Consider the following 17,876-nt stretch of genomic DNA (forward strand, 5'->3'; position numbering starts at 1 on the left):
AGCCTGACCCTCACACCATGGTGGGAATACACAAATGCTTTTCTGACAAGCAGTGCAAAAAGCCAGGTAAACAGCTTGGGATATGAACAGATGGCTTTGTAATGCCAGATTTTTTTTTTTTTTCTGCTTCTCTTTCCTTTTCTCCTCTCTTCATCCCCCCTTCTCCTCCTTTTGTTTTTAGAGAAGAAGCAGACTGCCTGTGGTAATAATGGCTTCTAATTTTGAATTTAACAATCTTTCTCATCTAGATTCTCAAATCCTGTGACTTGGAATAAACTATTACTTTACTAACATCAGCTCCGTGTGTTTTGCTCATTTCCATTGTCTTGTGAACAAAGATAAGTCTATTTTAAGTTTTTAATTATTGCACCTTCATATTATTTGAATCACTAGACATTAGGAATGATATGATATACTGAGAACATTTTGTCGATAAAGTTCATACTTATAGTTCATTCTTTAATAAGTTTGCCATATTTACAAAGAGTTCTGTCAACCAGGGGTCTTTTGTTTATTTGTTTAATCTCTAATTATGGACATTTTCAAACATATTCAAAAGTAGGTAATGATAAAAATCCACATACTTATCACTCAGCCTCAAAAAAAATCAACATCCTTCATCTCTCTTTGTTATTTGAATAGAATATGTTAAGCTAAGTCTCACCATACTGTTATTTCATTTATGAGTACTTCACTATGAATCTCTAACAGATAAGGGTTTAAAAAAAACAATATCATTATCACAACAATAATTCTTATTATTTAATATTCAGTCCCTTTTCAGTTTTTCCTGGTTGTCTCAAAATTATCTTCTTACAGTTGGCTAGTTTAAATAAAAATTCATGCAAGATGCAAATTGCATTTATTTAATGTGCCCCTTCATATATATATATATATATATATATATATATATTAAAAAGATTAAGTTGTGGTAAGAACACTTAACATGAAATCTACTCATTTAACAAAATTTAAAAAAATTAATGTTTATTTATTTTTGAGAGAGAGAGAGAGAGAGAGAGAGAGGAAGTGCAAGTGGGAGAGGGGCAGAGAGAGAGGGAGGCACAGAATCCGAAGCAGGCTCCAGGCTCCAAGCTGTCAACACAGAGCCTGACAAGGGGCTCAAACTCACAAACAGTGAGATCATGACCTGAGCAAAAGTTGGATGCTTAACTGACTGGGCCACCCAGGCGCCCCAACAAAATTTTAAGTATATAATACCATTTTGTTAACTATAGGTACAATGAACAGATCTCTACAATTTAATCATCTTGCATTACTGAAACTTTATACCTACTGGATAGTAATCCCCACCCACCTGCCAAACTAAGTTCTGCCAACCACTATTCTACCCTCAGTTTTTGACTTTTTTAGTGTATGAGGAGGAATAATAATTTTCCCTTTACCCTCCTGAGTTTTTAGCTTATACCCTTGTAATAAAAGATAGATTAACAATAGAAAATTGAACAGAAGTTTATTAACATGTGTACCTAATGTACACATGGGAGAGACCCAGGGAAAAATAAGTAATTTTCACAGTTAGCCTAATCCATCATCTTAAATACTATCTTCAGCTAAAGACAAAAAAGGGAAAACTGGGAGAGAAGGATTGGATGGGCGAAGGACAGGAAGCCCAGTTATGGGTAACCTGGAGGTTACCAAGAAAATTATATAAACAAAAGTAAGGTTTGTTATGCAGATCTAGATTGATGCCTTCTCCATTAAAAAAATTTTCCTAGGATTTAGAGTCTGCTTTTCCTTGGCTTGAAGGAAGACACCCTTAGAAATGGAGATTTGCCTTATACATGTAAACTTCCCTTAAAAAGGGTAATTTCTATTCTGTTTTCAGAGCTTCTCCTTCCTGTATTTGCTGTTTCTCAAAATAATCATAAGTAATCCTTCTGCCAATGATGTAGATTTCAGGGTGGCATATTCTACCCTTCATTAGATACTTGTTATCAGTTGAATCATGTAGTATTTGTTCTGTGGCTGATTCTTTTCATTTGTTATAATGTCCTCAAGGCTCATCCATGTTGTTGCATATGGCAGGAGTTCCTTCATTTTGCAGGTAGAATAATACTTCATTATCTTTATAGACTACATATTGATTGATAACAATTCCCTCTCTCCTTTTAATGCCAAGTGTTTGCTGAATAAATTGGGTCATTTGTGCTGTAAAATTTCCCACATTCTGAATTTGAATATTCTTGTGGTATTTTTTAACACGTTCTTCTTCTAGTTCCTGTATTTAAGTCTATGGTCAGATGCAGAGATTAGATTCAAGCTCAAAGTCTTTCAGCAAGAATTCTTCACTTTGGTTCTCTGTCTTCTAAGTCCTTCTCCACAAAGTAGATCTCTGAAAATGGAGGCAAATTAGGATGGGAGTCTTCTATCAAAGAATATTTAAAGCTTACTAGAAGATTTAGCTGTGAAAATGGATTCTTGTGAGGCTTCTTTAAAGAAATTTTTGATCCTTTTTTTATTATTGAAGTTAAAATTGGAATGTAACATAAATTTCATAACATATAAATTAGTATATAACATTATAATTTAATATCTGTATGCATTACAAAGTGATCACCACCAATAGTCTGCTTATATCCATAACCATAAAATTGACCCTCTTTCCTACCTATTGACGTACCTATTTCACTGACTCCCAATCCCCTTCCCATTTGGTAACCATCAGTGTCTTCTGTGAGTTTGTTTTGTATTATTTTGTTTGTTCTTTTTTTTTTATTTTTAGATTCCACATATAAGTGAAATCCTATGGCATTTGTCTTTCTCCATCCGACTTATTTTGCTTAGTATAATACACATAAGGTCCATCAGTGTTGTCACAATTGGCAAGATTTCATTTTTCTTTACTGGTGAGTAGTACTCATTAGGTAGATTAGATTAGATTAGATAGATAGATTGATAGATACAGAGATATCTCCTCTTTACCCATTCATCAATGGTTAGGTTGTTTCCATATCTTGGCTATTGTAAGTAATGCTGCAATGAATAGATGAATGTATATGTATTTTTGAATTAGTGTGCATATTCTTCAAATACATACCCAAAAATGGAATAGCGGGATCATATGGTAGATTTTATTTTTTGAGGAATCTCCATAATGTTTTCCATAGTGACTGCACCAATTTACATTTCCACCAACAGTGTACAAGGGTTCCCTTTTCTCAACATTTTCTTCAACACTTGTTATTTCCTGTCTGTTTGATAATACCCATTGTAATAGGTATGAGGATTCATTGTGGTTTTAATTTACATTGCATTTCCCTAATAATGAGTTATGGTGAACATCTTTTCATGTTCCCGTTGGCCGTCTATATGTTTTCTTTGAACAAATGTCTATTCAGATCCTGTGTCCATTTTGTTGTAACAATTTTTTTTTATTATTGTTAAGTATGTGTGTACTAAATATGAGTTCTTTCTATATTTTGGATATTAACCCCTTATCAGGTATATAAAATATTTTTATTATCATATATATAAAATATTTTTATTATTATATTTGTTATAAGCTCTGCCTTAAAATTTTTAATTCTCTCCAGTTTATAGTATTGTCATACTTTTGGAGATAATTGGATTAAAAAATAACAAAAATTTAATTTCTATATATCTCAGGTGAACTTTCTGTTTCACAAGTAGCAAATGAATGAATTTGGAGAAGTCTATCAGAAAGATCTCAAACCTGGTCTGTGGTTGCCTGGAATGGAAGGGGATCAATAACCCACCCAAAATTGGGTCTAAATATGTTATGTTAATAATGCTGTACACCCTGAGGGTATGAAGAGATTTATTTTGCATATAATGGGCCTTTCTGGGTAGGGTAGACTCTCCAGCACACTGAAAATAACTTGACAGAGTAAGGTGAGACACTAGTTTTACTTTTATTATAGTTAGGGGGTAGTTAGAGGACAGGGATTATTGCTGAGTAGTTTGAACTTGCTACGTCTTGGCTTCCCTAATGGCTTTCCCAGATATGGGGCAAGAGGGGAATAGACAGCTGGGGTTTGAGCCAACTGACTGAGCCACCCAGGCATCCCCAGACATTGTCTTTCTAATGAGTTCCCAGGATGTTGTGAACTGGGATGGCACTCTGAGAACCACTGTTAAACACAAATTTCTATGAACACAGATTGATACAGTACATGTGACTCATTTACCTTAAGAGTGATATGTCTTCATTAAAGTTTATCTGACTGGACTTACCAATACTGGTTGGAGTATAATATTAGTCACACCATAAGACTAATACTCCAAACTAAGACAGAATAGCATAAGGGTTAAAAGCATAGCCCTAATTCAAAAAGCTATATGCACCCCTATGTTATTGCAGCATTATTTACAATAGCCAATATTTGGAAGCATTCTAGGTGCCATCAATAGATGAATGGATAAACCCCCCCCACACACACACACAACACAACACAACACACACAAATATGTGTGCATATTATGCAACCATCCAAAAAAGGATGAGATCTTGCCATTTGCAATAACATGAACAAACCTAGATGGTATTATGCTAAGTGAAAAAAGTCAGACTGAAAAAGGCAAACACCATATAATTTCACTTATATGTATAAATCTAAAAAAGGAAAACAAATGAATAAACAAACAAAAAGCAGAATCAGTTCTATAAATACTGAGAACAAACTAGATGGTTGCCAGAGGGAAGGGGATGGCAGTGCGCAAAAGGGTAAAGGGAAGTGGGAGATATAGGTTTCTAGTTATGGAATGAATAAGTCACTGGAATAAAAGGCACAGCATAGAGGATACAGTCAATGATGTTGCAATAGCATTGTATGGTGACAGATGGTAGCTATACTTACAGTGAACATAGTTGAGTCACTATGTTGTAGTACACCTAAAACTAATGTAACATTGTGTGTCAACTATACTCAGAAAAAAAGGTTGCTTCACTTTAGAAGATCAGGATTTCTTTTCTTTTTAAAAATTGTTTTAATGTCTCTTTATTTTTGAGAGAGACATAGCATGAGTAGGGAAGGGGCAGAGAGAGAGGAGACACAGAATCTGAAGCAGGCTCCAGGCTCTGCACTCTCAGCACAGAGACCAAAGTGGGGCTTGAACTTATGGACCGTGAGATCATGACCTGAACTGAAGTCAGATGATTAACTGAGCCACCTAGGCACCCCCAGGATTTCCTTTCTAATTCTCCCACCAAATAACTATGAAACATTAACCGTGTTGTATAATTTTATGACTCATTTTCTTCACCTAGAAAATGGGGAGGTACTAGTACCCAATCATGGGACTGTTGTAAGGATCAAATAAGATAATGTATATAAAGCATCTGGCAAGTATGTTAATTCTTTAGCATGATATCAGAACTTGGTTAATGTTCTCACCTAGGATGCTCAGAGTTTGAAGTTTAATATCACTTGGCATTTGTTAAATATGTCCCAACAGTAGTAGTACAAAGTACTACAAAACTACAAAGTAGTTTTGCAATAACTATCTTTGAGGGTATAAAATTATATTTGCTTTTATAATTTGCTGTAAGTAGATTTAACTCTTAGCTTTGAAAAGGTTTTTGGTGACCCATAAGCAGGAAAAAAATAAGTTCATAAAATCAAGTGTGTACTTTCTATTGTGTTGGGTGAATAGAGAGGAATAATTTGTTTTTAAGGAACTCATACAACCTGAAGCAAAGTTTTGCAGAGTCTCAGAACTTATTTATGTCAACTGTCTTCTTAAATAAAATCTACTGATATATATCCAACTAATAGGAGATCAATTTAATCAATAAATTTATTTTTTAAAACCATCTCCATTAATGAAATTGAATTGAATAATACATGGTCGAAATAATTGGGTAATTGATGGATAATTGGCAATACTTTCTGTCTTACAGCCAGGACTTTCGGCATTATAGCAGATCCTAAAAATTTTGCTATGCTTTCCTCATTGCTGGAATAAAATGAAATTGGTTAACATTTGGTGTCTAGGTTTTTTGGTGTTTAGGGTTTTGGGTTTTTTTTGTTTTTTTGTTTTTTTTAAATACACTCTGTGTCCTCTGAGTTTGTACTGCACTGCCCTCTGGAGGACAGAATTCATCATAACACATGCATTGTAATTTTAGGAAAATTCATACTCCTCCATAAAGATAAATTGTGCTTCACGAATGTGTGATTCAGGATAATAGCACCAGGATATAATAGCAAAATAAAAGATATAATTTATGCTAATATTTCAATTGGCATTATTGACTAGTGTTTTTCCTCCATTCCAAGTATCACATTTCAATTTCCATAACAAATGATTAAAGCTTTTTTAATCAATATTCCTTTAAATAATGATGCACCTCTCTTAGTTGGATTTTAAAACAAAGGTCTAAATTTTTCCAAAATTTAAAATATTAACAGTTGAAATTCTCTAAGTGCATCAAATTTACTTTCCTGATTGTTAGTTTGCCCCTTTTATTTTGAATATAGACAAAGATTTCCTATTTGAAGAATAATTATGTATTTTTATTCACTTGCCATAGATTTTGATACATAGTCAAAGGTTAATCCTTTATCAATCATGAATACTAGTTGGTTGGGTTAAAGAAATAAGCTACTGGGTGCCTGTCTGGCTCAGTAGATTAAGATTTGATTTTGGCTCAGGTCACGATCTCACATTTTATGGGTTTGAGCTCCACGTTGGGCTCTGTGCTGACAGTGCAGAGCCTGCTTGGGGTTCTCTCTCTCTCTCTCTCTCTCTCTCTCTCTCTCTGCCCCTTCCCTGCTTGGGCACTCTCTCTTGCTCTCTCTCTCTCAAAATAAATAAATAGACTTAAAAAAATAAACGCTTAAGATATTTCTGTAGAAAATAAGTCTGTTGAACGTGACTGGTTGATAAAATCAGTGAAACCAGGAAAGAAGGATGGAGAAATATTTTAAGCAGATCTAAGTGACTTTTTGATCTTTCTTGCATTTTGGAAATCATTGCTTTAAAAAAATAGCTGTCACAGAAAGAAATTCAGGATGAACTTCATGGGACAAAATTTGTGAAAAATTACACAGTGCCAGTATTGTCCATAATTATCTTCTATCATTGTCTAATTGTATTTGGTTTATTTGAACTTGTTATAACAAGAGAAGTTACTTGTGTTTTTCTTTTATACCTCAGACTAGAAATCCAAAATGTTTTTGGTGATGATCTTTAAGTTGAGAACTAGACTAAATTTACAAGAAGGATGAGAGAGGAAGAAAGAAAAGAGGGAGTCTTGAGGCTTTAGTCTATTTTCCTTTCCTCTTCTTGTCTGTTTTTCAATCAAACAAACACATCTGCATGTTGACTTCAGACTGCTAACCAAAATTCTATGTAGATAAGTTCTTATTTAACACTGGTAAGCTGCCACTCTAAACTGGGATGGGTAACCAAAAAATAGAGCTAAATAGTAAATGTTACTTGTCTCTCACAGCTGTTTTTCAACTCCTGTCATCTTATGAGTATTCCTCATTGTCCAGCGTCAGGACAATGTTTGTAAAACATTTGTAAAAACAAACGGGTTACTTTCTATTTGCTTTTTAATTAATACTAGTTCAGGTCAAATAGCCAGCTAACAGAGATTAATCAAAACATGAGAATCTATCTCCATTGCATGGCAGGGGTTAAGATTTAAGAGAATGAAGAGAGTGAGGCAAAAAAAAAAAAAATGAAGGGAGACGTTCACTCTTTTTAATAATACTTATTTTACTGGGCTAGCCAGATATTAAGAATATATGTTAATTTCTACATTAACCTTAAAGCTGTACAATTGTGTTAGAAAAGAAGCACTGTTTTTTAATCCATTCATTCAGTTAATATATTTTGTTTATTGAATGTCAGCTATGTACAATGTATGGTGCTGTTAGGGCAAGTCATGGTGCACATACCTTCCCTTTGATTTAGTTTAAATAGAAATAAAATAGATAATTATCCGCTTTTAAATATATCTGACTTTAAATCCCCATTAAGTCCTCCAATTTCTAGTTCAACTATTAATATACACTTAAAATTTGTGAGCATTTCAACATTTCAATAGAAATAACAAACCTAGATAAGCTAGAATCAGATGTAAGATTATACCTCATATTCAGATTTTTTTAACTTGCTATACAATTATTATTTATTTAACAAACTGTTGGAGTATGCTTAACTCTTTTCTTCTGGATACAAGCCTTTTATAATGAATGCTCACTGTGCCTATCACTTCCATTGATTTATTATGTCAGGGAGTCCCTGTGTCACTATTTTATTATATTACATTGCCTTTCTAGTGCATATAGCTTTCTCATGATAAAGCTAATTCCGAACTCAATACTATGAGTTGCAAATTAGCTTGTATCCCCTTCTGACTATTGAAATACTTAATTTTTGTGCCAATAATTTTATAACGTGATATTCATGTACTTAATCTGTTAATCACTGCAATCCGAATTAATGTAGCTATATATCTGATTTATTTGCTACTGTGTCATGATTCCAGAAGAGCTGTAGCATATTTCTGGCTCTTATTTTTATGCATGTATTTATGTTGCTTAAAATTTTAGAGTAAGATTTTGACTTTCTGTGTTAAGTTTTAAAATAAAATTTAAAAAAAAGTTTTGAGGTTTCTAAAACACTCATTTGGCATATAGTAATGCTGACTTTTAAATATGTGCACATATGATTTCTTATTTGCTGATTCCTCTCTATAATAGAAATTTTGTGAATATGGACACTCCTACCCCCAAAATATATTTCAGTTTTCATCCATGAAGAGTTTGACATACAAGTTTCAACTCTAATTTGCATTGTATAATTTTAAGTTGCTCTGTATATTAGATAGATTTTTCAAAACCTGAATAGATGAACCTTGCCCCATTTCTAACGACTGCACTTCTCATTGGATTGCAGAGTTAGATTCATACACATACATGCTTCTCAAACTTCTTGGCTATATGTACCCTTTATTAACTATTTAAAGTATGATTACTCTGAAATCATAAATGCAGGTGGATTGTACTGAAATGAACTTTGCAGATTTCTATGAAGGGACTTAGTGGATGTGTTTTTAAAAAGTTAAGAAGCTGAAATAATGTACACAATTTTAGGCCTTTTTTTTCACTCTGTTTTCAAATACACTAGAACCAATAAGCATAGCAAAAGGCAATACACTTGTGATGTCATTTATTTTATTAACTATGATGGGACTCCACTATTAACAATATGGTAAGTCATTTTGTTCAGTGAGGATAAAGTTACAGGAACAAACACAATCATTCTGGTGTCTTTGAGCAGAAAAAATCTGGTAATAAGACTAGCTCAACTCCATCCTAAAGTGAGATTGAGATACAAATGTCTAAGGAATAAATTTAATTAATCTTAAGGAATCCACACCTCTCCAATCCTCACATCAGGGGAAACTTCAACTTTTGACCAGTGGCTTTAATAAGCTTTTGCTAGAACTAAATATCATCAGCATTAGAGAGCTTTTGTATATCCATCATTCATTGGGATTATCTATTTCCTAAAATAATCATCGTTAGCATCTTCCTTACTGACTCTGGAGAGGGAGTATAACCCATTAATTCACTTGCACATAATCTAAAGGTAGGAGTTTCACTCCTAACAGTTATGCCAGTTAAATGAGAAAACTATTCTAATTGACCTTGAGAAGTTAAAAGAATGAATTTGATACAAAAAAGATTAATTGAAAAAATGAGCTAAAATAAGATCATCTAAAAAGTAACAAAAAGAACAGTCAGAAGTATTTACTTAAGTACAAAATAGTAATAATAATTTAGGAAAACACATACAATATTACCTATAGCTATTTTAGCACAAGACAGGGGTATAAATATAATATCCAATATAAAATTGGCACTAATTTATATTATATATGTGATTGTTTTTGACTGAGGAAAGCAATTAACAATAAATCAGTTTTCTGATGTAATAGAGAAGTGGGATCTTTTATCCATTGAAAATTGGTTCAGCCTAACCTCAGGTTAATTTTCTTCCTGAGTTTTCTTCCTAAGACCCAACCCTGGGAAAGAAGAGTCTTTTCAAAATATGGTCCTGGGAAAACTGGATATCCACATGCAAAAGAACAAGATTTGAACTTTTTACTTATATCATATATAAAAATTAACTCAAAATGGATTAAAGCTCTAAACATCTGACCCTATGCTACAAAACTCTTAGAAGTAGACATAAGGGGGAAGCTTTATGACATTTTTGAATGAGATATAAGATACCAAAGTACAGGTGACAAAAGGAAAACTAGGTAAATTCGACTTCATCAAAAATAAAAGCTTTTTGGGCTTTGAAGGACACTATCAAGAGAACAAGAAGGAAATCCACCAAACTTGAGAAAACATTTTAAATCATGTATCTGATAAGGGACTAATATTCAGAATATATAAAGAACTTCAACTCAATAACAAAAATTAATCTGGTTAAAACATGGTCGGAGATCTTGGATAGACATTTCTCCAAAGAAGATATACAAGTGGATAATGAACACAAAAAAAATGCTCAACATCACTAACATTAAGAAAATGGGAATAAAAACCACAGTAAGATAGTCCTATGTAAGATGGCTATTAGAATGATTGTTATTTTAAATTTTTTTTCAACGTTTTTTTATTTATTTTTGGGACAGAGAGAGACAGAGCATGAACGGGGGAAGGGCAGAGAGAGAGGGAGACACAGAATCGGAAACAGGCTCCAGGCTCCGAGCCATCAGCGCAGAGCCTGACGCAGGGCTCGAACTCACCGACCGCGAGATCGTGACCTGGCTGAAGTCGGACGCTTAACCGACTGCGCCACCCAGGCGCCCCAGAATGATTGTTATTTTAAAAAGGCAAAAAATAACAAACATTGGCAAAGATTAGAGAAACTGGAACCCTTGTGCACTGCATGTGGGAATATAAAATGGTGCAGCTGCTGTGAAAAATACTATGCCAGTTCCTCAAAAAATTAAACATTGGATTACTATATGATCCAGTACATCCACTTCTGGATTTATATCCAAAATAATTGAAAGCAAGGACTCAAAGAGGTATTTGTACACTTATGTTCATAGCATTATTCATAGCAGCCAAAAGGGGAAAGCAACTCAAATGTCCATCCACAGATGAACAGAATGTGGTATGTATCTACTGTGATGACCAGTGTGTCAACTTGGAGTAGGTTTTGGGATGAGATTAACATTTAAATTGGTGATCTTTAAGTAAGCAGATTGCCCTCTATAATGTGGTAGGCCTCATCCAATCAGCTGAAGTCCCAATAGAACAAAAAGACTGGTTTCTGTGTGCAAAAGAGAATCCTCTAGCAGACTGCCTTTTGTCTTCATCTGCACTGTCACCTGTCCTGGATCTCTGCCTGCTGACCTTTGGACTGAAATTGCACCACTGATTGTCCTCAGTCTCCAGGGCTTTGGGCTGGAGTCCACACTTTGGGCTTTAGTCACACCATTGGTTCCTCTGGGTCTCAGGAATTGCTGGCCTAAATTGCAGATTTTGGACTTCTCAGCCTCTGTAATCATGACAGCCAATTCCTTATCACAAATCTCTTTAGGTAGAGATTGGTTCTGTTTATCTGGAGAACCTGCCTAATATACCTACACAGATATGTGTATCTGTGTACTTGTAGCACTTATCTTTAGTTGTAAAATTTGTCACCATTAGAGCTCTCAGTTGCTACTGTTAGTGTCTTATACTTCACTCCTAGTTTTGGGATACTAAATGCGTGTTTTTAGTGCTCTGGTATCCCAGAATTCCATACATTTTATAATAGTGTAATGCTCCCTTTTCTTGTCATGAATCTTCATTTCATACATCAGTTAGCAGTTTCATTCATCTTCAGTGGTTTGGTACAATCTCTTTCTCAACCCCTTCCCTGCCTCCCTGCCTTAATTACAATACTGGCATCTTAATCTCAAAGCCCCTCATTCCTGCTTTACCACTCAGCTGGCCAGTGCTGAGTGTAAGCTTCAGAGGTCTCTCCAATCTTGTCTAGGGAAGGTAAGTAGAAAGGTTCCAGGCTGGATAGACTGTCAGACAGGCAGCTGAGTAGATGCCAGAGAGTGCTGGCTGTCCTTGCACAGTGTTACCAAAGTCTTTTTCTATTCAAGGGAGTTCAAGAGAGTGGGAAGTAGGGGGAGCCCAACTTTGTACTCTGTAGATACCCAGCTAGAATAGACCCTCGCACAGGAAACTGAAGAATAAGTGAACATAGCCAGGCTGGTCCCAGCAAAGGAACCTTTTCTCATGTTCAAAAGTTTTAATACTTAATATATATTAAATGTCAATAATTTTTAATTTTAAAAATTCTGACAAGTCAATAATAAAATATGTTAATACCAATTAAATGTTGACATATTGCTATTTTGCTACAGTATTGTATTAATTATTATGAATTTTAACCTCTGAAATCCTTGCCATTGTGTTTCTGCCTGTTAAGCACCGCTTTTCTTATATCACATCTATAGGTTTGCCAGAATTAGCAGATAAAAATACAGGATTTCCAATTAAATTTCAATTTCAGATAAACAACAAATATTTTTTTAAGTTTGTTTGTTTACTTATTTATTATTTTGAGAGAGAGAGAGAGGGAGAGAGCAAGGGAGGGACAGAGAGAAAGTGGGAGAGAATCCCAAGCAGGCTCCACACTATCAGTGTGGAACCTGATGTGGGGCTCTATCTCAGGAACCATGAGATTATGACCTAAGATGAAACCGTGAGTCAGACACGCTTAACTAAGTGATGACCCAGGCGCTTCTACAACAAATAATTTTTAATTCAGAAATTCAAATTTGCCTGGGTATCCTATATTTTATCTGAAAGTCTTACACACTTCCCAGTTTTGACTATTGATCTTCTCTGGGACCTTCAAATAATAAACCATGACCTTCAAACTGGACTTTCTCTCTCACATCCCCAGTTGGCCTATTTCCGTCAAATCCCCTGCCTCCCCTTCATTCAGGTTATAGGTGTCTATGTCCTAAGATATGACAGCCAGTAATCTTTTGATAGTGTTTGTACCTTTAATTGAATATAGTACTTTTCTTGAGTGGTGACCTGAGCCAAACAGAATAGGACTAGCATCTCCCTTATAGAATCTACTTCTAAAAGGGTCTAAAGTAACAGCCTGTTGGTCAGCTTTATCACCCTGATAACTAGTATTCATCATCATCTAATTAATTTTGTCTTTTTCAAATGTTCAGCTGAATGGTATTTTACTCCTAGTTTTCTCCTCAAGCCTTACTTCATTCTATTTTAAAAGATTACAGCAACAAGTTTTCCTGTCCATTTCATTTCTGAGCTCCTCTGAGAGTTAGTTGAGTAGTCCCACTAGCATTGCTAGGTATTCACCTTAACTCCTAATCAGGCTTGTCTGAGATTGTGTCATCTGAATTTCATATTATCTCTGAATACTTTTTCCTCCAAAACTGAAGAAATTTAATTCTGTAAAGTATATGTCCACTTATGCCCATGTTTTAGGTGCTTTACATATATTATCTCTTTTAATTCTCACATAACCATGAAAGGCCAGTTCTATTAATTCTAATTTACAAATGAGGGACAGAGATTCAGTGAAAGCAAGTGATTTGTCCAGGTCAAGACTTGGAGTAAAAGTAGAAATGCTAGAAATGGAAGAGGCAAGGACAAATATGTGCTGAGCTAGTTGACTGGATAGAATCCTCACCTCAGAAACATCAGTGAGGGTGCAAATTTTGTGAGAAGGGGTAGCCTCAGGGCATTCCAAGGGTCCACAAAGTCTTTGATCTCACAATAAGCTGCCAAACTGCTCACCAGAGCTCATCTTCAGATAGACTTTGAACTGGCCTTTGGCACTAAGATATATATATAAAAAAAAAAAAAGGGGGGCGCCTGGGTGGCGCAGTCGGTTAAGCGTCCGACTTCAGCCAGGTCACGATCTTGCGGTCCGGGAGTTCGAGCCCCGCGTCGGGCTCTGGGCTGATGGCTCAGAGCCTGGAGCCTGTTTCCGATTCTGTGTCTCCCTCTCTCTCTGCCCCTCCCCCGTTCATGCTCTGTCTCTCTCTGTCCCAAAAATAAATAAACGTTGAAAAAAAAAAAATTTAAAAAAAAAAAAAAAAGCTTATAAACCCAAGCGTGGATTAGACTAACATAGACTATGGTTGCCAAATATATGGAATTTCTAAAAAATTAAAATAGGTTTGTAAAACAGTAAATTAAACTTAAATTCTAAGTTTGACTCCTCCAAAAATTACACTGTAGCAGAGCAAAGAGTCTAGAGCCTTTATTCTTTAGTCCATTTTCTTTTACTTTTTTATTGTTTATTTTTGAGAGGGAGAGAGACAGAACACAAGCAGGGAAGGGGCAGGGAGAGGGGGAGACACAGAATCTGAAGCAGGTTCCAGGCTCTGACCTGTCAGCACAGTGCCCAGCACGGGGCTTGAACTCACGGACTGTGAGATCATGACTTGCGCCAAACTTGTGTTTAACAGACTGAGCCACCCAGGTGCCCCTAGTCAAATCTCTTTTAATTAGACTATATTGATATTATGATTATAGTTGACTTTAACTCTAAGTAGATAACTAACATTTCATTCATATTTATTCTACTGATGGGTAGACTATCTCTATCACTCTCTCTTTCTCTCTCATTACCTTTCTTTCTATTAAGCCACTTGCCTTGTTTTTTAGAGTCTCTTTTTTTTTTTTTTCCCCAACGTTTATTTATTTTTGGGACAGAGAGAGACAGAGCATGAACAGGGGAGGGGCAGAGAGAGAGGGAGACACAGAATCGGAAACAGGCTCCAGGCTCTGAGCCATCAGCCCAGAGCCCGACGCGGGGCTCGAACTCACGGACCGCGAGATCGTGACCTGGCTGAAGTCGGACGCTTAACCGACTGCGCCACCCAGGCGCCCCTAGAGTCTCTTTTTTTTAATGTTTATTTATTTTTAAGACGGGGGGAAAGGCAGAGAGAGAGGGAGACACAGAATCCGAACCAGGCTCCAGGCTCCAAGCTGTCAGAACACAGCCCAATGTGGGGCTTGAACTCATAAACCACGAGATCATGATCTGAGCTGAAGTTGGCCACCCAAGCACCCCATGCCACTTGCCATCTTATAGTTGCTTATTTGATAGTTCTGAGACACTTGCTCTTTGGAAAAAGGCAACGTGCCATTCGGTGGTAAGTAACCTGAATGACATTCAGAATTCCCATAAAACTTAATTACGAAACGCATCAATGAGACATTTATCCAAATGTCTCAGGCACAAGATACCTCTCTCATACTATACAAAAACCTGAATATGCCTTTCCTTCTTACTTTTAATTATAATTTTTAAAAATTATCTCAGTTCTCCAAACCAGACACTAAGGACTGAGTCCTAGAAGCTAATAAAAGAAGATTTTAAAAGACTGAGAAGACACCCAAATGTATCAGAGTGTCTCAGAGCAATGCTCTTTCTGGGTATATTTTGGTATATAAAAATATTTAGAAACAGAATGACATTCCTTAAGATACTGTTCTGAAGCTTTCCTGAGAACCTCTCAGAGAGAGAGCCTAGAAGTTTACAGCTTAGTAAGTTCAGCTACTAGTTCTCTTCCAGTGAATGTAAATATGGGTACTCATGATAATTCAAGGGGCGAGTTATTCTAGGATGTAGCTTAACATTTATTTTATTGGAAGTTAACTCAGCAACACTAGCTTTCTTTGTTTAGTATTTTCCAGTGTATCTTTTACTGTATCTTTCTTTCTGCTTTTCTGTTTTAACTTTTTTAAAAAAATATTTATTTTTGAGAGAGAGAGAGAGAGCATGGATGGGAGAGGGACAGAGAGAGAGACAGATGATCTGAAGCAGGCTCTGAGCTGACAGCAGCAAGCCCAATGTGGGGCTGGAACTCATGAACCCGGAGATAATGACCTGAGCTGAAGTCCAATGTTCAATCAACTGGGCCACCCAGGTGCCTACCACCTTTGTGTTTTGATGTTGAGATATTCTCATGAGGCAAAGCTAAATTAAACAAATCCAATCACATTTTTGTGATTATGATATACATGGACTTACTTCCATCACCTTATTTTGTTTACTATTTTACATGTTTTTTTTTTCATTTAACTTTTCTGCTCAAGTTTTCTAATTTGCTTTTTAGTCCTTACTAGTTTAGAAATGTGTTCGATTTCATTACATATAACATTTGTCCTTTCATTTTTAATATCCTTTCCTAACATAAAATCTAGAATTAAAGAATATCTCTGTCCTCTCAAAAAGATTAGAACAGTTTAATTTCCAATACACTTCTCATTCTTTTATGTTAGTTTTATACTATAGTATTAGATTCTGCTTTCTTTAAACTCCTCAAAATAAGGTGGTTTTTGGGGGGGGGTTTCTTTTTGTTTTCTTTGCAATTAAAGCTTATTTAGTTTTACCGAAATATTTAACATTTCTTTGGAGAGAATTCCTTTTTGAATTGTAGCTCTTTCCTCAGAATACTCTTTTTTGTAATGAAATACATAATTTAATATTTATTTCAGCAAAGTCCACAGATTGAAAAAGCTCTCAAACTTAATCTGAAACAAATTTATTTTACCTTCTCTCTTAACCAATCATTTAGCTGAGTATTAAAGCCAATTTGTTCACTCATTTCTCCTGAGCCTTTTGAAGGTATCTTTCCATTACCTTGTGCAGCTTTTGATGATAATAAACAATCTTTTGTCATTCTGATTACATTTCCTTACTACGTGATTCGTCTTTTCTTTTGAAATATTTGATTATTTTCTTTTTATCTTTTATGTTCTTCAGTTTCACAACACCATGACTGGTTGTAGATTTAATTTTATTTTGTTGCTCTGGATCTTTGTGTCAATTTAATCTAAAATCTCATGTGACAATTGTGACAAACTTTCAAGCAATAAGTCTGCAAATATTGACTCACTCCTAGTCTCTACCTCTCCTAGCATACTTTTCAGACAGATATAGGATTTTCTCATTTTATCTTCCACATATCTTAATATTTATTCATTGTGATGGTTAATTTTATATGTTAATGTGATTATGCTAAGGTGCCCATTTGTTTTGTTAAACACTAGTCTAGATGTTGCTGTGAGATATTTTTTAGATGTGATCATATCCAGATTTGGAGGAGCAAAGCTTCTTGTGTTGCCTCTGCTAAGTCTTCATCATGGTTTGATTCTTCATAGAAGTGGGTTGTTTTTTTGTTGAAGACTTGTGATTCTTAAGTTATAAAAATGTCTCTACAAATGTTGCTTCTCCTGAAGTCTTAGGAGTTTCTGTGGTTCTCAGCTAAATGTCTCATTCTTGGACCTTCTCTGACCACTGGCTCTGTGTACTGCTCTTGATTCCCATCCACTCCTCACTCCACCATCTAGATCAACTTTCATAATTATAAAATTTCATAGAGTACTATTTATTTGATATCACTTCTCTGAGTTTTTAATTATACTTTTATTAGTATGATTACTTGACAAAAATATGTGACCCCCCCTTACGCTCAATAGACTCTTGGCTCCATGAGAACAGGGAATATACGTTTTTAGTTCACTACTTAATCCCTAACACTTGGCACAGTGCCAGAAGTCATTCACTTAAATTAAATATGTTTGTAGACCAACTGAATGAGCAAATAAATACACCCTTCTGTCCTGCTAACCATGAAAAATTTTCTCCTGGATGTGTTTCATTCAGATATTGAATAGATCAGAATTATTGAAACTTTTTTATTCTCTCCTACATCTGCTATTATTGGTGCTACTATGACTAAAACACTCAAATACCTGACATATCCAAATAAAGATATATTTCTAATTATAGAGTTTCTGAGTTTTTGAAAATTTGTAGTTGGAGTCATGTAAAAACACCAAAAGTTGCCTTTTATA

This window comes from Prionailurus viverrinus, chromosome A2 (assembly GCF_022837055.1).
Source record: "Prionailurus viverrinus isolate Anna chromosome A2, UM_Priviv_1.0, whole genome shotgun sequence".
NCBI lineage: Eukaryota > Metazoa > Chordata > Mammalia > Carnivora > Felidae > Prionailurus > Prionailurus viverrinus.